The following is a 22,946-nucleotide window of genomic DNA, read 5'->3' on the forward strand; positions in this document are numbered from 1 at the left end:
GTTTCTCAGAAAGCTTCTTTCCAGATTTCATCTGAAGATATTTCCTTTTTCACCATAGCGCTCTATGGGCTTCTAAATATCACTTTGCCAATTCCACAAGAACTGTCTTAGCGAAAGGCTCTTGAGTGGAAAGCTGTATCTCTGTGAGATGATTTCACAGAACATAAAGAAGTTTCTCAGAAAGCTTCTTTCTCTTTGTTATCAGAGGATAGTTCCTTTGGCCCTATAGTCTTCAAAGGGATCCGAAATATCTGTTCTCAGATTCCACGGAAATAAGGCTAGCAAAGAGATCCACGAAATACAGATGTAACTCTGTGAGATGAATTAACAGAACATTCAGCAGTTTCTCAGAAAGCTTCTTTCCAGAATTCATCTGAGGATATTTCCTTTTTCACCATAGCCCTCTATGGGCTTCCAAATATCACTTTGCCAATTCCAAAAGAACTGTCTTAGCGAAAGGCTTCTTGAGGGGAAAGCTGTAACTCTGTGAGGTGATTTCACAGAACACAAAGAAGTTTCTCAGAAAGCTTCTTTGCTTTGTTATCGGACGATATTTCCTTTGGCCCCATAGTCTTCAAACGGATCCGAAATATCTGATCTCAGATTCCACAGAAATAAGGCTAGCAAAGAGATCCACGAAATACAGACGTAACTCTGTGAGATGAATTAAAAGAACACTAAGCAGTTTCTCAGAAAGCTTCTTTCCAAATTTAATCTGAAGATATTTCCTTTTTCACCATAGCGCTCTATGGGCTTCTAAATATCACTTTGCCAATTCCACAAGAACTGTCTTAGCGAAAGGCTCTTGAGTGGAAAGCTGTATCTCTGTGAGATGATTTCACAGAACATAAAGAAGTTTCTCAGAAAGCTTCTTTCTCTTTGTTATCGGAGGATATTTCCTTTGGCCCTATAGTCTTCAAAGGGATCCGAAATATCTGTTCTCAGATTCCACAGAAATAAGACTAGCAAAGAGATACACGAAAGACAGATGTAACTCTGTGAGATGAATTAAGAGAACACTCAGCAGTTTCTCAGAAAGCTTCTTTCCAGATTTCATCTGAGGATATTTCCTTTTTCACCATAGCCCTCTCTGGGCTTCCAAATATCACTTTACCAATTCCACAAGAACTGTCTTAGCGAAAGGCTTCTTGAGGGGAAAGCTGTAACTCTGTGAGAGGATTTCACAGAACACAAAAAAGTTTCTCGGAAGCTTCTTTCTCTTTGTTATCGGAGGATATTTCCTTTGGCCCCATAGTCTTCAAACGGATCCGAAATATCTGTTCTCAGATTCCACAGAAATAAGGCTAGCAAAGAGATCCACGAAATACAGATGTAACTCTGTGAGATGAATTAAAAGAACACTAAGCAGTTTCTCAGAAAGCTTCTTTCCAGATTTCATCTGAAGATATTTCCTTTTTCACCATAGCCCTCTATGGGCTTCTAAATATCACTTTGCCAATTCCACAAGAACTGTCTTAGCGAAAGGCTCTTGAGGGGAAAGCTGTATCTCTGTGAGATGATTTCACAGAACATAAAGAAGTTTCTCAGAAAGCTTCTTTCTCTTTGTTATCGCAAGATATTTAATTTGGCCCTAAAGTCTTCAAAAGGATCCGAAATATCTGTTCTCAGATTCCACAGAAATAAGGCTAGCAAAGAGATCCACGAAAGACAGATGTAACTCTTTGAGATGAATTAACAGAACACTCAACAGTTTCTCAGAAAGCTTCTTTCCAGATTTCATCTGAGGATATTTCCTTTTTCACCTTAGCCCTCTATGGGCTTCCAAATATCACTTTGCCAGTTCCACAAGAACTGTCTTAGCGAAAGGCTTCTTGAGGGGAAAGCTGTAACTCTGTGAGATGATTTCACAGAACACAAAGAAGTTTCTCAGAAACCTTCTTTGCTTTGTTATCGGACGATATTTCCTTTGGCCCCATAGTCTTCATACGGATCTGAAATATCTGTTCTCAGATTCCACAGAAATAAGGCTAGCAAAGAGATCCACGAAATACAGTTGTAACTCTGTGAGATGAATTAAAAGAACACTCAGCAGTTTCTCAGAAAGCTTCTTTCCAGATTTAATCTGAGGATATTTCCTTTTTCACCATAGCACTCTAGGGGCTTCCAAATATCACTTTGCCAATTCCACAAGAACTGTCATAGCGAAAGGTTTCTTGAGGGGAAAGCTGTAATTCTGTGAGATGATTTCACAGAACACAAAGAAGTTTCTCAGAAAGCTTCTTTTTCTTTTTTATTGGAGGGTATTTCCTTTGGACCTATAGTCTTCACAGGGATCCGAAATATCTGTTCTCAGATTCCACAGAAAAAAGGCTAGCAAAGAGATCCACGAAATACAGATGTAACTCTGTGAGTGGAAGTCACACATCACAGAGCAGTTTCTCATAAAGCTTCTTTTCAGATTTCATCTGAGGATATTTCCTTTTTCACCATAGCCCTCTATGGGCTTCCAAATATCACTTTGCCAATTCCACAAGAACTGTCTTAGCGAAAGGCTTCTTGAGAGGAAAGCTGTAACTCTGTGAGATGATTTCACAGAACACAAAGAAGTTTCTCAGAAAGCTTCTTTGCTTTGTTATCGGACGATATTTCCTTTGGCCCCATAGTCTTCAAACGGATCCGAAATATCTGTTCTCAGATTCCACAGAAATAAGGCTAGCAAAGAGATCCACGAAATACAGATGTAACTCTGTGAGATGAATTAAAAGAACACTAAGCAGTTTCTCAGAAAGCTTCTTTCCAGATTTCATCTGAAGATATTTCCTTTTTCACCATAGCGCTCTATGGGCTTCTAAATATCACTTTGCCAATTCCACAAGAACTGTCTTAGCGAAAGGCTCTTGAGGGGAAAGCTGTATCTCTGTGAGATGATTTCACAGAACATAAAGAAGTTTCTCAGAAAGCTTCTTTCTCTTTGTTATCGCAAGATATTTCCTTTGGCCCTATAGTCTTCAAAAGGATCCGAAATATCTGTTCTCAGATTCCACAGAAATAAGGCTAGCAAAGAGATCCACGAAAGACAGATGTAACTCTTTGAGATGAATTAACAGAACACTCAACAGTTTCTCAGAAAGCTTCTTTCCAGATTTCATCTGAGGATATTTCCTTTTTCACCTTAGCCCTCTATGGGCTTCCAAATATCACTTTGCCAGTTCCACAAGAACTGTCTTAGCGAAAGGCTTCTTGAGGGGAAAGCTGTAACTCTGTGAGATGATTTCACAGAACACAAAGAAGTTTCTCAGAAACCTTCTTTGCTTTGTTATCGGACGATATTTCCTTTGGCCCCATAGTCTTCATACGGATCCGAAATATCTGTTCTCAGATTCCACAGAAATAAGGCTAGCAAAGAGATCCACGAAATACAGTTGTAACTCTGTGAGATGAATTAAAAGAACACTCAGCAGTTTCTCAGAAAGCTTCTTTCCAGATTTAATCTGAGGATATTTCCTTTTTCACCATAGCACTCTAGGGGCTTCCAAATATCACTTTGCCAATTCCACAAGAACTGTCATAGCGAAAGGCTTCTTGAGGGGAAAGCTGTAATTCTGTGAGATGATTTCACAGAACACAAAGAAGTTTCTCAGAAAGCTTCTTTTTCTTTTTTATTGGAGGGTATTTCCTTAGGACCTATAGTCTTCACAGGGATCCGAAATATCTGTTCTCAGATTCCACAGAAAAAAGGCTAGCAAAGAGATCCACGAAATACAGATGTAACTCTGTGAGTGGAAGTCACACATCACAGAGCAGTTTCTCATAAAGCTTCTTTCCAGATTTCATCTGAGGATATTTCATTTTTCACCACAGCCCTCTATGGGCTTCCAAATATCACTTTGCCAATTCCACAAGAACTGTCTTAGCGAAAGGCTTCTTGAGGGGAAAGCTGTAACTCTGTGAGATGATTTCACAGAACACAAAGAAGTTTCTCACAAAGCTTCTTTGCTTTGTTATCGGACGATATTTCCTTTGGCCCCATAGTCTTCAAACGGATCCGAAATATCTGTTCTCAGATTCCACAGAAATAAGGCTAGCAAAGAGATCCACGAAATACAGATGTAACTCTGTGAGATGAATTAAAAGAACACTAAGCAGTTTCTCAGAAAGCTTCTTTCCAGATTTCATCTGAAGATATTTCCTTTTTCACCATAGCGCTCTATGGGCTTCTAAATATCACTTTGCCAATTCCACAAGAACTGTCTTAGCGAAAGGCTCTTGAGGGGAAAGCTGTATCTCTGTGAGATGATTTCACAGAACATAAAGAAGTTTCTCAGAAAGCTTCTTTCTCTTTGTTATCGGAAGATATTTCCTTTGGCCCTATAGTCTTCAAAGGGATCCGAAATAACTGTTCTCAGATTCCACAGAAATAAGGCTAGCAAAGAGATCCACGAAAGACAGATGTAACTCTGTGAGATGAATTAACAGAACACTCAACAGTTTCTCAGAAAGCTTCTTTCCAGATTTCATCTGAGGATATTTGATTTTTCACCATAGCCCTCTATGGGCTTCCAAATATCACTTTGCCAGTTCCACAAGAACTGTCATAGCGAAAGGCTTCTTGAGGGGAAAGCTGTAATTCTGTGAGATGATTTCACAGAACACAAAGAAGTTTCTCAGAAAGCTCCTTTGCTTTGTTATCGGACGATATTTCCTTTGGCCCCATAGTCTTCAAACGGATCCGAAATATCTGTTCTCAGATTCCACAGAAATAAGGCTAGCAAAGACATCCACGAAATACAGATGTAACTCTGTGAGATGAATTAAAAGAACACTAAGCAGTTTCTCAGAAAGCTTCTTTCCAGATTTCATCTGAAGATATTTCCTTTTTCACCATAGCGCTCTATGGGCTTCTAAATATCATTTTGCCAATTCCACAAGAACTGTCTTAGCGAAAGGCTCTTGAGGGGAAAGCTGTATCTCTGTGAGATGATTTCACAGAACGTAAAGAAGTTTCTCAGAAAGCTTCTTTCTCTTTGTTATCGCAAGATATTTCCTTTGGCCCTATAGTCTTCAAAAGGATCCGAAATATCTGTTCTCAGATTCCACAGAAATAAGGCTAGCAAAGAGATCCACGAAAGACAGATGTAACTCTTTGAGATGAATTAACAGAACACTCAACAGTTTCTCAGAAAGCTTCTTTCCAGATTTCATCTGAGGATATTTCCTTTTTCACCTTAGCCCTCTATGGGCTTCCAAATATCACTTTACCAGTTCCACAAGAACTGTCTTAGCGAACGGCTTCTTGAGGGGAAAGCTGTAACTCTGTGAGATGATTTCACAGAACACAAAGAAGTTTCTCAGAAACCTTCTTTGCTTTGTTATCGGACGATATTTCCTTTGGCCCCATAGTCTTCATACGGATCCGAAATATCTGTTCTCAGATTCCACAGAAATAAGGCTAGCAAAGAGATCCACGAAATACAGTTGTAACTCTGTGAGATGAATTAAAAGAACACTCAGCAGTTTCTCAGAAAGCTTCTTTCCAGATTTCATCTGAGGATATTTCCTTTTTCACCATAGCACACTAGGGGCTTCCAAATATCACTTTGCCAATTCCACAAGAACTGTCATAGCGAAAGGCTTCTTGAGGGGAAAGCTGTAATTCTGTGAGATGATTTCACAGAACACAAAGAAGTTTCTCAGAAAGCTTCTTTTTCTTTTTTATTGGAGGGTATTTCCTTTGGACCTATAGTCTTCACAGGGATCCGAAATATCTGCTCTCAGATTCCACAGAAAAAAGGCTAGCAAAGAGATCCACGAAATACAGATGTAACTCTGTGAGTGGAAGTCACACATCACAGAGCAGTTTCTCAGAAAGCGTCTTTCCAGATTTCATCTGAGGATATTTCATTTTTCACCATAGCCCTCTATGGGCTTCCAAATATCACTTTGCCAATTCCACAAGAACTGTCTTAGCGAAAGGCTTCTTGAGGGGAAAGCTGTAACTCTGTGAGATGATTTCACAGAACACAAAGAAGTTTCTCAGAAACCTTCTTTGCTTTGTTATCGGACGATATTTCCTTTGGCCCCATAGTCTTCAAACGGATCCGAAATATCTGTTCTCAGATTCCACAGAAATAAGGCTAGCAAAGAGATCCACGAAATACAGATGTAACTCTGTGAGATGAATTAAAAGAACACTAAGCAGATTCTCAGAAATCTTCTTTCCAGATTTCATCTGAAGATATTTCCTTTTTCACCATAGCGCTCTATGGGCTTCTAAATATCACTTTGCCAATTCCACAAGAACTGTCTTAGCGAAAGGCTCTTGAGGGGAAAGCTGAATCTCTGTGAGATGATTTCACAGAACATAAAGAAGTTTCTCAGAAAGCTTCTTTCTCTTTGTTATCGGAAGATATTTCCTTTGGCCCTATAGTCTTCAAGGGGATCCGAAATATCTGTTCTCAGATTCCACAGAAATAAGGCTAGCAAAGAGATCCACGAAAGACAGATGTAACTCTGTGAGATGAATTAACAGAACACTCAACAGTTTCTCAGAAAGCTTCTTTCCAGATTTCATCTGAGGATATTTCCTTTTTCACCATAGCCCTCTATGGGTTTCCAAATATCACTTTGCCAGTTCCACAAGAACTGTCATAGCGAAAGGCTTCTTGAGGGGGAAGCTGTAACTCTGTGAGATGATTTCACAGAACACAAAGAAGTTTCTCAGAAAGCTTCTTTCTCTTTGTTATCGGAGGATATTTCCTTTAGCCATGTAGTCTTCAAAGGGTTCCGAAATATCTCTTCTCAGATTCCACAGAAATAAGGCAAGCAAAGAGATCCACGAAATACAGATGTAACTCTGTGAGTGAAAGTCACACATCACGGAGCAGTTTCTCAGAAAACTTCTTTCCAGATTTCATCTGAGGATATTTCCTTTTTCAACGTAGCCCTCTATGGGCTTCCAAATATCACTTTGCCAATTCCACAAGAACTGTCTTAGCGAAAGGCTTCTTGAGAGGAAAGCTGTAACTCTGTGAGGTGATTTCACAGAACACAAAGAAGTTTCTCAGAAAGCTTCTGTCTCTTTGTTATCGGAGGATATTTCCTTTGGCCCTATAGTCTTCAAAGGGATCCGAAATATCTGTTCTCAGATTCCACAGAACGAAGTCTAGCAAAGACATCCACGAAATACAGATGTAACTCTGTGAGTGGAAGTCACACATCACAGAGCAATTTCTCCGAAAGCTTCTTTCCAGATTTCATTTGAGGATATTTCCTTTTTCACCATAGCCGTCTATGGGCTTCCAAATATCACTTTGCCAATTCCACAAGAACTCTTTTAGCGAAAGGCTTCTTGAGGGGATAGCTGTAACTCTGGGACATGATTTCACAGAACACAAAGAAGTTTCTCAGAAAGCTTCTTTCTCTTTGTTATCGGAGGATATTTCCTTTGGCCCTATAGTCTTCAAAGGGATCTGAAATATCTGTTCTCAGATTCCACAGAAATAAGGCTAGCAAAGAGATCCACGAAATACAGATGTAACTCTCTGAGTGGAAGTCACACATAACAGAGCAGTTTCTCAGAAAGATTCTTTCCAGATTTCATCTGAGGATATTTCCTTTTTCACCATAGTCCTCTAGGGACTACCAATATCATTTTGCCAATTCCAAAAGAACTGTCTTAGCGAAAGGCTTCTTGAGGGGAAAGCTGTAACTCTGTGAGATGATTTTACAGAACATAAAGAAGTTTCTCAGAAAGCTTCTTTCTCTTTTTTATCGGAGGATATTTCCCTTGGCCCTATAGTCTTCAAAGGGATCCGAAATATCTGTTCTCAGATTCCACAGAAATAAGGCTAGCAAAGAGATCCACGAAATACAGATGTAACTTTGTGAGATGAATTAACAGAATATTCAGCAGTTTCTCGCAATGCTTCTTTACAGATTTCATCTGAGGATATTTCCTTTTTCACCATAGACCTCTAGGGGCTTCCAAATATCTCTTTGCAAATTCCACAAGAACTGTCTTAGCGAAAGGCTTCTTCAGGGGAAAACTGTAACTCTGTGAGATGATTTCACAGACCACAAAGAAGTTTCTCAGAAATCTTCTTTCTCTTTTTTATTGGAGGATATTTCCTTTGACCCTATAGTCTTCAAAGGGATCCGAAATATCTGTTCTCAGATTCCACAGAAATAAGGCTAGCAAAGAGATCCACGAAATACAGATATAAATATATGAGATGAATTAAAAGAACACTAAGCAGTTTCTCAGAAAGCTTATTTCCAGAAAAAATCTGAGGATATTTCCTTTTTCACCATAGCGCTCTATGGGCTTCCACATATCACTTTGCCAATTCCACAAGAACTGTCTTAGCGAAAGGCTTCTTGAGGGGAAAGCTGTAACTCTGTGAGATGATTTCACAGAACACAAAGAAGTTTCTCAGAAAGCTTCTTTCTCTTTGTTATTTTAGGATATTTCCTTTGGCCCTATAGAATTCAAAGGGTTCCGAAATATGTGTTCTCAGATTCCACAGAAATAAGGCGAGCAAAGAGATCCACGAAATACACATGTAACTCTGTGAGATGAATTAACAGAACATTCAGCAGTTTCTCAGAAAGCTTCTTTCCAGATTCCATCTAGGGATATTTCCTTTTTCAACATAGCCCTCTATGGGCTTCCAAATATCACTTTGCCAATTCCACAAGAACTGTCTTAGCAAAAGGCTTCTTGAGGGGAAAGCTGTAACTCTGTGAGATGATTTCACAGAACACAAAGAAGTTTCTCAGAAAGCGTCTTTCTCTTTATTATCGGAGGATATTTCCTTTGGCCCTATAGTCTTCAAAGGGATCCGAAATATCTGTTCTCAGATTCCACAGAAATAAGGCTAGCAAAGAGATCCACGAAATACAGATGTAACTCTGTGAGATGAATTAACAGAACACTCAGCAGTTTCTCAGAAAGCTTCTTTCCAGATTTCATCTGAGGATATTTCCTTTTTCACCAGAGCCCTCTAAGGGCTTCCAAATATCACTTTGCCAAATCCAAAAGAACTGTCTTAGCGAAAGGCTTCTTGAGGGGAAAGCTGTAACTCTGTGAGATGATTTCACAGAACACAGAGAAGTTTCTCAGAAAGCTTCTTTCTCTTTGTTATCGGAGGATATTTCCTTTGGCCCTATAATCTTCAAAGGGATCCGAAATATCTGTTCTCAGATTCCACAGAAATAACGCTAGCAAAGTGATCTACGAAATACCGATGTAACTCTGTGAGTGGAAGAAACACATCACAGAGCAGTTTCTCAGAAAGCTTCTATCTAGGTTTCATCTGAGGATATTTCCTTTTTCACCATAGCCCTCTATGGGCTTCCAAATATCACTTTGCCAATTCCACAAGAACTGTCTTAGCGAAAGGCTTCTTGAGGGGAAAGCTGTAATTCTGTGAGATGATTTCACAGAACACAAATAAGTTTCTCAGAAAGCTTCTTTTTCTTTGTTATTATAGGATATTTCCTTTGGCCCTATAGTCTTCAAAGGGATCCGAAATATCTGTTCTCAGATTCCACAGAAATAAGGCTAGCAAAGAGATCCACGAAATACAGATGTAACTCTGTGAGATGAATTAACAGAACACTAAGCAGTTTCTCAGAAAGCTTCTTTCCAGATTTCATCTGAGGAAATTTCCTTTTTAACCATAGCCCTCTATGGGCTTCCAAATATCACTTTGCCAATTCCACAAGAACTGTCTTAGCGAAAGGCTTCTTGAGGGGAAAGCTGTAACTCTGTGAGATGATTTCACAGAACACAAAAAAGTTTCTCGGAAGCTTCTTTCTCTTTGTTATCGGAGGATATTTCCTTTGGCCCTAGAGTCTTCAAAGAGATCCGAAATATCTGTTCTCAGATTCCACAGAAATAAGGCTAGCAAAGAGATCCAGGAAATACAGATGTAACTCTGTGAGTGTAAGTCACACATGAGGGAGCAGTTTCTCAGAGATCTTCCTTCCAGTTTTCATCTGAGGATATTTCCTTTTTCACCATGGCCCTCTCTGGGCTTTCAAATATCACTTTGCCAATTCCACAAGAACTGTCTTAGCGAAATGCTTCTGGAGGGGAAAGCTGTAACTCTGTGAGATGATTTCTCAGAACACAAAGATGTTTCTCAGAAAGCTTCTTTCTCTTTGTTATCGGAGGATATTTCCTTTGGACCTATAGTCTTCAAAGGGAACCGAATTATCTGTTCTCAGATTCCACAGAAATAAGCCTAGCAAAGAGATCCACGACATACAGATGTAACTCTGTGAGTGGAAGTCACACATCACGGAGCAGTTTCTCAGAAAGCATCTTTCCAGATTTCATCTGAGGATATTTCCTTTTTCACAATAGACCTCTAAGGGCTTCCAAATATCACTTTGCCAATTCCACAAGAACTGTCTTAGAGAAAGGCTTCTTGAGGGAAAAGTTGTAACTCTGTGAGATGATTTCTCAGAACACAAAGAAGTTTCTCAGAAAGCTTCTTTCTCTTTGTTATCGGAGGATATTTCCTTTGGCCCTATAGTCTCCAAAGGGATCCGAAATATCTGTTCTCAGATTCCACAGAAATAAGGCTAGCAAAGAGATCCACGAAATACAGATGTAACTCTGTGAGATGAATTAACAGAACACTAAGCAGTTTCTCTGAAAGCCTCTTTCCAGATTTCATCTGAGGATATTTCCTTTTTCACCATAGCCCTCTATAGGCTTCCAAATATCACTTTGCCAATTCCACAAGAACTGCCTTAGCGAAAGGCTTCTTGAGGGGAAAGCTGTAGCTCTGTGAGATAATTTCACAGAACACAAAGAAGTTTCTCAGAAATCTTCTTTCTCTTTGTTATTGGAGGATATTTTCTTTGGCCCTATAGTCTTCAAAGGGATCCGAAATATCTGCTCTCAGATTCCACAGAAATAAGGCTAGCAAAGTGTTCCACGAAATACAGATGTAACTCTATGAGTGGAATCAGACATCACAGAGCAGTTTCTCAGAAAGCTTCTTTCCAGATTTCATCTGAGGATATTTCCTTTTTCACCATAGCCCTCTATGGGCTTCCAAATATCACAATGCCAATTCCACAAGAACTGTCTTAGCGAAAGGCTTCTTGAGGGGAAAGCTGTAACTCTGTGAGATGATTTCACAGAACCCGAAGAAGTTTCTCAGAAAGCTTCATTCTCTTTGTTATCGGAGGATATTTTCTTTGGCCCTATAGTCTTCATAGGGATCCGAAATATCTGTTCTCAGATTCCACAGAAATAAGGCTAGCAAAGAGATCCACGAAAGACAGAGGTAACTATGTGAGATGAATTAACATAACACTCAGCAGTTTCTCATTAAGCTTCTTTCCAGATTTCATCTGAGGATATTTCCTTTTTCACCATAGCCCTATATGGGCTTCCAAATATCACTTTGCCAATTCCAAAAGAACTGTCTTAGCGAAAGGCTTCTTGAGGGGAAAGCTGAAACTCTGTGAGATGATTTCACAGAACAAAAAGAAGTTTCTCAGAAAACTTCTTTCTCTTTGTTATCGGAGGATATTTCCTTTGGCACCAGAGTCTTCAAAGGGATCCGAAATACCTGTTCTCAGATTCCACAGAAATAAGGCTAGCAAAGAGATCCACGAAAGACAGATGTAACTCTGTGAGATGAATTAACAGAACACTCAGCAGTTTCTCAGAAAGCTTCTTTCCAGATTTCATCTGAAGATATTTCCTTTTTCACCATAGCGCTCTATGGGCTTCCACATATCACTTTGCCAATTCCACAAGAACTGTCTTAGCGAAAGACTTCTTGAAGGGAAAGCTGCAACTCTGTGAGATGATTTCACAGAACACAAAGAAGTTTCTCAGAAAGCTTCTTTCTCTTTGTTATCGGAGGATATTTACTTTGGCCCTATAATCTTCAAAGGGATCCGAAATATCTGTTCTCAGATTCCACAGAAATAAGGCTAGCAAAGTGATCTACGAAATACAGATGTAACTCTGTGAGTGGAAGTCACACATGACAGAGCAGTTTCTCAGAAAGCTTCTATCTAGGTTTCATCTGAGGATATTTCCTTTTTCACCATAGCCCTCTATGGGCTTCCAAATATCACTTTGCCAATTCCACAAGAACTGTCTTAGCGAAAGGCTTCTTGAGGGGAAAGCTGTAATTCTGTGAGATGATTTCACAGAACACAAATAAGTTTCTCAGAAAGCTTGTTTTTCTTTGTTATTATAGGATATTTCCTTTGGCCCTATAGTCTTCAAAGGGATCCGAAATATCTGTTCTCAGATTCCACAGAAATAAGGCTAGCAAAGAGATCCACGAAATACAGATGTAACTCTGTGAGATGAATTAACAGAACACTAAGCAGTTTCTCAGAAAGCTTCTTTCCAGATTTCATCTGAGGAATTTTCCTTTTTCACCATAGCCCTCTATGGGCTTCCAAATATCACTTTGACAATTCCACAAGAACTGTCTTAGCGAAAGGATTCTTGAGGGGAAAGCTGTAACTCTGTGAGATGATTTCACAGAACACAAAGAAGTTTCTCGGAAAGCTTCTTTCTCTTTGTTATCGGAGGATATTTCCTTTGGCCCTAGAGTCTTCAAAGAGATCCGAAATATCTGTTCTCAGATTCCACAGAAATAAGGCTAGCAAAGAGACCCAGGAAATACAGATGTAACTCTGTGAGTGTAAGTCACACATGAGGGAGCAGTTTCTCAGAAATCTTCTTTCCAGTTTTCATCTGAGGATATTTCCTTTTTCACCATGGCCCTCTATGGGCTTCCAAATATCACTATGCCAATTCCACAAGAACTGTCTTAGCGAAAGGCTTCTTGAGGGGAAAGCGTTAACTCTGTGAGATGATTTCTCAGAACACAAAGATGTTTCTCAGAAAGCTTCTTTCTCTTTGTTATCGGAGGATATTTCCTTTGGACCTATAGTCTTCAAAGGGAACCGAATTATCTGTTCTCAGATTTCACAGAAATAAGTCTAGCAAAGAGATCCACGACATACAGATGTAACTCTGTGAGTGGAAGTCACACATTACGGAGCAGTTTCTCAGAAAGCATCTTTCCAGATTTCATCTGAGGATATTTCCTTTTTCACCATAGACCTCTATGGGCTTCCAAATATCACTTTGCCAATTCCACAAGAACTGTCTTAGAGAAAGGCTTCTTGAGGGGAAAGCTGTAACTCTGTGAGATGATTTCACAGAACACAAAGAAGTTTCTCAGAAAGCTTCTTTCTCTTTGTTATCGGAGGATATTTTCTTAGGACCTATAGTCTTCCAAGGGAACCGAAATATCTGTTCTCAGATTCCACAGATAAGGCTAGCAAAGAGATCCACGAAATACAGATGTAACTCTGTGAGATGAATTAACAGAACAATCAGCAGATTCTCACAAAGCTTCTTTCAAGTTTTCATCTGAGGATATTTCCTTTTTCACCAATGCCCTCTATGGGCATCCAAATATCACTTTGCCAATTCCAAAAGAACTGTCTTAGCGAAAGGCTTCGTGAGGGGAGAGCTGTAACTCTGTGAGATGATTTCTCAGAACACAAAGATGTTTCTCAGAAAGCTTCTTTCTCTTTGTTATCGGAGGATATTTCCTTTGGCCCTATAGTCTTCAAAGGGATCCGAAGTATCTGTTCTCAGATTCCACAGAAATAAGGCTAGCAAAGAGATCCACGAAATACAGATGTAACTCTGTGAGATGAATTAACAGAACAATCAGCAGATTCTCACAAAGCGTCTTTCCAGTTTTCATCTGAGGATATTTCCTTTTTCACCAATGCCCTCTATGTTCTTCCAAATATCACTTTGCCAATTCCACAAGAACTGACTTAGCGAAAGGCTTCTTGAGGGGAAAGCTGTAACTCTGTGAGATCATTTCTCAGAACACAAAGATGTTTCTCAGAAAGCTTCTTTCTCTTTGTTATCGGAGGATATTTCCTTTGGCCCTATAGTCTTCAAAGGGATCTGAAATATCTGATCTCAGATCCACAGAAATAAGGCTAGCAAAGAGATCCACGAAATACAGATGTAACACTGTGAGATGAATTAACAGAACACTAAGCAATTTCTCTGAAAGCTTCTTTCCAGATTTCATCTGAGGATATTTCCTTTTTCACCATAGCCCTCTATGGGCTTCCAAATATCACTTTGCCAATTCCACAAGAACTGTCTTAGCGAAAGGCTTCTTGAGGGGAATGCTGTAACTCTGTGAGATGATTTCACAGAACACAAAGAATTTTCTCAGAAATTTCTTTCTTTGTTATTGGAGGATATTATCTTTGGCCCTATAGTCTTCAAAGGGATCCGAATTATCTGCTCTCAGATTCCACAGAAATAAGGCTAGCCATGAGTTCCACGAAATACAGATGTAACTCTATGAGTGGAATCAGACATCACAGAGCAGTTTCTCAGAAAGCTTCTTTCCAGATTTCATCTGAGGATATTTCCTTTTTCACCATAGCCCTCTATGGGCTTCCAAATAACACTATGCCAATTCCACAAGAACTGTCTTAGCGAAAGGCTTCTTGAGGGGAAAGGTGTAACTCTGTGAGATGATTTCACAGAACCCAAAGAATTTTCTCAGAAAGCTTCTTTCTCTTTGTTATCGGAGGATATTTTCTTTGGACTTATACTCTTCAAAGGGAACCGAAATATCTGTTCTCAGATTCCACAGATAAGGCTAGAAAAGAGATCCACGAAATACAGATGTAACTCTGTGAGATGAATTAACAGAACAATCAGCAGATTCTCACAAAGCTTCTTTCTAGTTTTCATCTGAGGATATTTCCTTTTTCACCAATGCCCTCTATGGGCACCCAAATATCACTTTGTCAATTCCACAAGAACTGTCTTAGCGAAAGGCTTCTTGAGGGGAGAGCTGTAACTCTGTGAGATGATTTCTCAGAACACAAAGATGTTTCTCAGAAAGCTTCTTTCTCTTTGTTATCGGAGGATATTTCCTTTGGCCCTATAGTCTTCAAAGGGATCCGAAGTATCTGTTCTCAGATTCCACAGAAATAAGGCTAGCAAAGGGATTCACGAAATACAGATGTAACTCTGTGAGATGAATTAACAGAACAATCAGCAGTTTCTCAGAAAGCTTCTTTCCAGATTTCATCTGAGGATATTTCCTTTTTCACCATAGCCCTCTATGGGCTTCCAAATATCACTTTGCCAATTCCAAAAGAACTGTCTTAGCGAAAGGCTTCTTGAGGGGAAAGCTGTAACTCTGTGAGGTGATTTCACAGAACACAAAGAAGTTTCTCAGAAAGCTTCTTTGCTTTGTTATCGGACGATATTTCCTTTGGCCCCATAGTCTTCAAACGGATCCGAAATATCTGTTCTCAGATTCCACAGAAATAAGGCTAGCAAAGAGATCCACGAAATACAGATGTAACTGTGTGAGATGAATTAAAAGAACACTAAGCAGTTTCTCAGAAAGCTTCTTTCCAAATTTCATCTGAAGATATTTCCTTTTTCACCATAGCGCTCTATGGGCTTCTAAATATCACTTTGCCAATTCCACAAGAACTGTCTTAGCGAAAGGCTCTTGAGTGGAAAGCTGTATCTCTGTGAGATGATTTCACAGAACATAAAGAAGTTTCTCAGAAAGCTTCTTTCTCTTTGTTATCGGAGGATATTTCCTTTGGCCCTATAGTCTTCAAAGGGATCCGAAATATCTGTTCTCAGATTCCACAGAAATAAGACTCGCAAAGAGATCCACGAAAGACAGATGTAACTCTGTGAGATGAATTAACAGAACACTCAGCAGTTTCTCAGAAAGCTTCTTTCCAGATTTCATCTGAGGATATTTCCTTTTTCACCATAGCCCTCTCTGAGCTTCCAAATATCACTTTACCAATTCCACAAGAACTGTCTTAGCGAAAGGCTTCTTGAGGGGAAAGCTGTAACTCTGTGAGATGATTTCACAGAACACAAAGAAGTTTCTCAGAAAGAGTCTTTCTCTTTGTTATCGGAGGTTATTTCCTTTGGCCCTATAATCTTCAAAGGGATCTGAAATATCTGTTTTCAGATTCCACAGAAATAAGGCTAGCAAAGCGATACACGAAATACAGATGTAAATCTGTGAGTGGAAGTCAGACATCACAGAGCAGTTTCTCATAAAGCTTCTTTCCAGATTTCATCTGAGGATATTTCCTTTTTCACCATAGCCCTCTATGGGCTTCCAAATATCACTTTGCCAGTTCCACAAGAACTGTCAGAGCGAAAGGCTTCTTGAGGGGAAAGCTGTAATTCTGTCAGATGTTTTCACAGAACACAAAGAAGTTTCTCAGAAAGCTTCTTTGCTTTGTTATCGGACGATATTTCCTTTGGCCCCATAGTCTTCAAAGGGATCCGAAATATCTGTTCTCAGATTCCACAGAAATAAGGCTAGCAAAGACATCCACGAAATACAGATGTAACTCTGTGAGATGAATTAAAAGAACACTAAGCAGTTTCTCAGAAAGCTTCTTTCCAGATTTCATCTGAAGATATTTCCTTTTTCTCCATAGTGCTCTATGGGCTTCTAAATATCACTTTGCCAATTCCACAAGAACTGTCTTAGCGAAAGGCTCTTGAGGGGAAAGCTGTATCTCTGTGAGATGATTTCACAGAACATAAAGAAGTTTCTCAGAAAGCTTCTTTCTCTTTGTTATCGCAAGATATTTCCTTTGGCCCTATAGTCTTCAAAAGGATCCGAAATATCTGTTCTCAGATTCCACAGAAATAAGGCTAGCAAAGAGATACACGAAAGACAGATGTAACTCTTTGAGATGAATTAACAGAACACTCAACAGTTTCTCAAAAGCTTCTTTCCAGATTTCATCTGAGGATATTTCCTTTTTCACCTTAGCCCTCTATGGGCTTCCAAATATCACTTTGCCAGTTCCACAAGAACTGTCTTAGCGAAAGGCTTCTTGAGGGGAAAGCTGTAACTCTGTGAGATGATTTCACAGAACACAAAGAAGTTTCTCAGAAACCTTCTTTGCTTTGTTATCGGACGATATTTCCTTTGGCCCCATAGTCTTCATACGGATCCGAAATATCTGTTCTCAGATTCCACAGAAATAAGGCTAGCAAAGAGATCCACGAAATACAGTTGTAACTCTGTGAGATGAATTAAAAGAACACTCAGCAGTTTCTCAGAAAGGTTCTTTCCAGATTTCATCTGAGGATATTTCCTTTTTCACCATAGCACTCTAGGGGCTTCCAAATATCACTTTGCCAATTCCACAGGAACTGTCATAGCGAAAGGCGTCTTGAGGGGAAAGCTGTAATTCTTTGAGATGATTTCACAGAACACAAAGAAGTTTCTCAGAAAGCTTCTTTTTCTTTTTTATTGGAGGGTATTTCCTTTGGACCTATAGTCTTCACAGGGATCCGAAATATCTGTTCTCAGATTCCACAGAAAAAAGGCTAGCAAAGAGATCCACGAAATACAGATGTAACTCTGTGAGTGGAAGTCACACATCACAGAGCAGTTTCTCATAAAGCTTCTTTCCAGATTTCATCTGAGGATATTTCATTTTTCACCATAGCCCTCTATGGGCTTCCAAATATCACTTTGCCAATTCCACAAGAACTGTCTTAGTGAAAGGTTTCTTGAGGGGAAAGCTGTAACTCTGTGAGATGATTTCACAGAAAACAAAGAAGTTTCTCAGAAAGCTTCCTTCTCTTTGTTATCGGAGGATATTTCCTTTGGCCCTATAGTCTTCAAAGGGATCCGAAATATCTGTTCTCAGATTCCACAGAAATAAGGCTAGCAAAGAGATTCACGAAAGACAGATGTAACTCTGTGAGATGAATTAACAGAACACTCAGCAGTTTCTCATAAAGCTTCCTTCCAGATTTCATCTGAGGATATTTCCTTTTTCACCATAGCCCTCTAAGGGCTTCCAAATATCACTTTGCCAATTCCACAAGAACTGTCTTAGCGAAAGGCTTCTTGAGGGGAAAGCTGTAATTTGTGAGATGATTTCACAGAACACAAAGAAGTTTCTCAGAAAGCTTCTTTCTCTTTTTTATCGGAGGATATTTCCTTAGACCCTAGAGTCTTCAAAGGGATCCGAAATATCTGTTCTCAGATTCCACAGAAATAAAGCTAGCAAAGAGATCCACGAAATACAGATGAAACGCTGTGAGATGAATTAAAAGAACACTAAACATTTCTCAGGAAGCTTCTTTCCAGATTTCATCTGAGGATATTTCCTTTTTCACCATAGCCCTCTATGGGCTTCCAAATATCACTTTGCCAATTCTACAAGAACAGTCTTAGCGAAAGGCTTCCTGAGGGGAAAGCTGTAACTCTGTGAGATGATTTCACAGAACACAAAGAAGTTTCTCATAAAGCTGCTTCCTCTTTGTTATCGGAGGATATTTCCTTTGGCCCTATAGTCTTCAAAGGGATCCGAAATATCTATTCTCAGATTCCACAGAAATAAGGCTAGCAAAGAGATCCACGAAATACAGATGTTACTCTGTGAGTGGAAGTAACACATCCCGGAGCAGTTACTCAGAAAGCTTCTTTCCAGATTTCATCTGAGGATAATTCCATTTTCACCATAGCCTCTATGGGCTTCCAAATATCTCTTTGCCAATTCCACAAGAACTGTCTTAGCGAAAGGCTTCTTGAGGGGAAAGCTGTAACTCTGTGAGATGATTTCACAGAACACAAAGAAGTTTCTCAGAAAGCTTCTTTCTCTTTGTTGTCGTAGGATATTTCCTTTGGCCCTCTATTCTTCAAAGGGATCCGAAATATCTATTCTCAGATTCCACAGAAATAAGGCTAGCAAAGAGATTCACAAAAGACAGATGTAACTCTGTGAGATGAATTAACAGAACACTCAACAGTTTCTCATAAAGCTTCTTTCCAGATTTCTTCTGAGGATATTTCCTTTTTCAACATAACCCTCTAAGAGCTTCCAAATATCACTTTGACAATTCCACAAGAACTGTCTTAGCGAAAGGCTTCTTGAGGAGAAAGCTGTATCTCTTTGAGATGATTTCACAGAACATAAAGAAGTTTCTCAGAAAGCTTCTTTCTCTTTGTTATCGGAGGATATTTCCTTTGGCCCTATAGTCTTCAAACGGATCCGAAATATCTGTTCTCAGATTCCACAGAAATAAGGCTAGCAAAGAGATCCACGAAATACAGATGTAACTCTGTGAGATGAATTAACAGAACATTCAGCAGTTTCTCAGAAAGCTTCTTTCCAGATTTCATCTGAGGATACTTCCTTTTTCACCATAGCCCTCTATGGGCTTCCAAATATCACATTGCCAATTCCAAAAGAACTGTCTTAGCGAAAGGCTTCTTGAGGGGAAAGCTGTAACTCTGTGAGATGATTTCACAGAACACAAAGAAGTTTCTCAGAAAGCTTCTTTGCTTTGTTATCGGACGATATTTCCTTTGGCCCTTTAGTCTTCAAACGGATCCGAAATATCTGTTCTGAGATTCAACAGAAATAAGGCTAGCAAAGAGATCCACGAAATACAGATGTAACTCTGTGAGATGAATTAAAAGAACACTAAGCAGTTTCTCAGAAATCTTCTTTCCAGATTTCATCTGAGGATATTTCCTTTTTCAGCATAGCGCTCTATGGGCTTCTAAATATCACTTTGCCAATTCCACAAGAACTGTCTTAGCGAAAGGCTCTTGAGGGGAAAGCTGTATCTCTGTGAGATGATTTCACAGAACATAAAGAAGTTTCTCAGAAAGCTTCTTTCTCTTTGTTATCGGAGGATATTTCCTTTGGCCCTATAGTCTTCAAAGGGATCCGAAATATCTGTTCTCAGATTCCACAGAAATAAGGCTAGCAAAGAGATCCACGAAATACAGATGTAACTCTGTGAGATGAATTAAAAGAACACTAAGCAGTTTCTCAGAAAGCTTCTTTCCAGATTTCATCTGAAGATATTTCCTTTTTCACCATAGCGCTCTATGGGCTTCTAAATATCACTTTGCCAATTCCACAAGAACTATCTTAGCGAAAGGCTTCTTCAGGGAAAAGCTGTAACTCTGTGAGATGATTTCACAGAACACAAAGAAGTTTCTCAGAAAGCTTCTTTCTCTTTGTGATCGGAGGATATTTCCTTTGGCCCTATAGTCTTCAAAGGGATCCGAAATATCTGTTCTCAGATTCCACAGAAAAAAGGCTAGCAAAGAGATACAAGAAATACAGATGTAACTGTGTGAGAAGAATTAAGAGAACACTAAGCAGTTTCCCAGAAAGCTTCTTTCCAGATTTCATTTGAGGATATTTCCTTTTTCACCATAGCCCTCAATGGGCTTTCAAATATCACTTTGCCAATTCCACAAGAACTGTCTTAGCGAAAGGCTTCTTGAGGGGAAAGCTGTTACTCTGTGAGATGATTTCACAGAACATAAAGAAGTTTCTCAGAAAGCTTCTTTCTCTTTGTTATCGGAGAATATTTCCTTTGGCCCAATAGTCTTCAAAGGGATCCGAAATATATGTTCTCAGATTCCACAGAAATAAGGCTAGCAAAGAGATCCACGAAATACAGATGTAACTTTGTGAGATGAATTAACACAACATTCAGCAGTTTCTCAGAAAGCTTCTTTCCAGATTTCATCTGAGGATATTTCCTTTTTCACCATAGTCCCCTAAGGGCTTCCAAATATCTCTTTGCAAATTCCAGAAGAACTGTCTTAGCGAAAGGCTTCTACAGAGGAAAACTGTAACTCTGTGAGATGATTTCACAGAACACAAAGAAGTTTCTCAGAAAGCTTCTTTCTCTTTGTTATCGGAGGATATTTCCTTTGGCCCTCTAGTCTTCAAAGGGATCCGAAATATCTGTTCTCAGATTCCACAGAAATAAGGCTAGCAAAGAGATCCATGAAATACAGATGTAACTCTGTGAGATGAATTAACAGAACACTAAGCAGTTTCTCAGAAAGCTTCTTTCCAGATTTCATCTGAGGCTATTTCCTTTTTCACCATAGCCCTCTATGGGCTTCCAAATATCACTTTGCCAATTCCACAAGAACTGTCTTAGCGAAAGGCTTCTTGATAGGAAAGCTGTATCTCTGTGACATGATTTCACAGAACACAAAGAAGTTTCTCAGAAAGCTTCTTTCACTTTGTTATCGGAGGATATTTCCTTTGGCCCTGTAGTCTTCAAAGGGATCCGAAATATCTGTTCTCAGATTACACAGAATTAAGGCTTGCAAAGAGATCCAAGAAATACAGATATAACTCTGTGAGTGGAAGTCACACATCACGGAGCACTTTCTCAGAAAGCTTCTTTCCAGATTTCATCTGAGGATATTTCCTTTTTCACCATAGCCCTCCATGGGCTTCCAAATAACCCTTTGGCAATTCCACAAGAACTGTCTTAGCGAAAGGCTTCTTGAGGGGAAAGGTGTAACTCTGTGAGATGATTTCACAGAACACAAAGAAGTTTCTCAGAATGCTTCTTTCTCTTTGTTATCGGAGGATATTTCCTTTGGCCCCATAGTCTTCAAAGGGATCCGAAATATCTGTTCTCAGATTCCACAGAAATAAGGCTAGCAAAGTGATCCACGAAATACAGATGTAACTCTGTGAGTGGAAGTCACACATCACAGAGCAGTTTCTCAGAAAGCTTCTTTCCAGATTTCCTCTGAGGATATTTCCTTTTTCACCATAGCCCTCTAAGGGCTTCCAAATATCACTTTGCCAATTCCACAAGAAGTGTCTTAGCGAAAGGCTTCTTGAGGGGAAAGCTGTAACTCTGTGAGATGATTTCACAGAACACAAAGAAGTTTCTCAGAAAGCTTCTTTCTCTTTGTTATCGGAGGATATTTCCTTTGGCCCTATAGTCTTCAAAGGGATCCGAAATATCTGTTCTCAGATTCCACAGAAATAAGGCTAGCAAAGAGATTCACAAAAGACAGATGTAACTCTGTGAGATGAATTAACAGAACACTCAGCAGTTTCTCAGAAATCTTCTTTCCAGATTTCATCAGAAGATATTTCCTTTTTCATCATAGCGCTCTATGGGCTTCTAAATATCACTTTGCCAATACCACAAGAACTGTCTTAGCGAAAGGCTTCTTCAGGGCAAAGCTGTAACTCTGTGAGATGATTTCACAGAACAAAAAGAAGTTTCTCAGAAAGCTTCTTTCTCTTTTTTATCGGAGGATATTTCCTTTGGCCCTATAGTCTTCAAGGGATCCGAAATATCTGTTCTCAGATTCCACAGAAATAAGACTAGCCAAGAGATCCATGAAATACAGATGTAACTCTCTGAGTGGAAGTCACACATCACCGAGCAGTTTCTCACAATGCTTCTTTCCAGATTACATCTGAGGATATTTCCTTTTTCACCATAGCTCTCTATGGGCTTCGAAATATCACTTTGCCAATTCCACAAGAACTGTCTTAGCGAAAGGCTTCTTGAGGGGAAAGCTGTAACTCTGTGAGATGATTTCACAGAAAACAAAGAAGTTTCTCAGAAAGCTTCCTTCTCTTTGTTATCGGAGGATATTTCCTTTGGCCCTATAGTCTTCAAAGGGATCCGAAATATCTGTTCTCAGATTCCACAGAAATAAGGCTAGCAAAGAGATTCACGAAAGACAGATGTAACTCTGTGAGACGAATTAACAGAACACTCAGCAGTTTCTCATAAAGCTTCCTTCCAGATTTCATCTGAGGATATTTCCTTTTTCACTATAGCCCTCTATGGGCTTCCAAATATCACTTTGCCAATTCCACAAGAACTGTCTTAGCGAAAGGCTTCTTGAGGGGAAAGCTGTAACTCCGTGAGTTGATTTCACAGAACACAAAGAAGTTTCTCAGAAAGCTTCTTTCTCTTTGTTATCGGAGGATATTTCCTTTGGCCCTATAGTCTTCAAAGGGATCCGAAATATCTGTTTTCAGATTCCACAGAAATAAACCTATCAAAGAGATCCACGAAATACAGATGAAACGCTGTGAGATGAATTAAAAGAACACTAAACAGTTTC

The sequence above is a fragment of the Macaca nemestrina genome, chromosome 20 (genome assembly GCF_043159975.1).
Source record: "Macaca nemestrina isolate mMacNem1 chromosome 20, mMacNem.hap1, whole genome shotgun sequence".
In the NCBI taxonomy this organism is placed as follows: domain Eukaryota; kingdom Metazoa; phylum Chordata; class Mammalia; order Primates; family Cercopithecidae; genus Macaca; species Macaca nemestrina.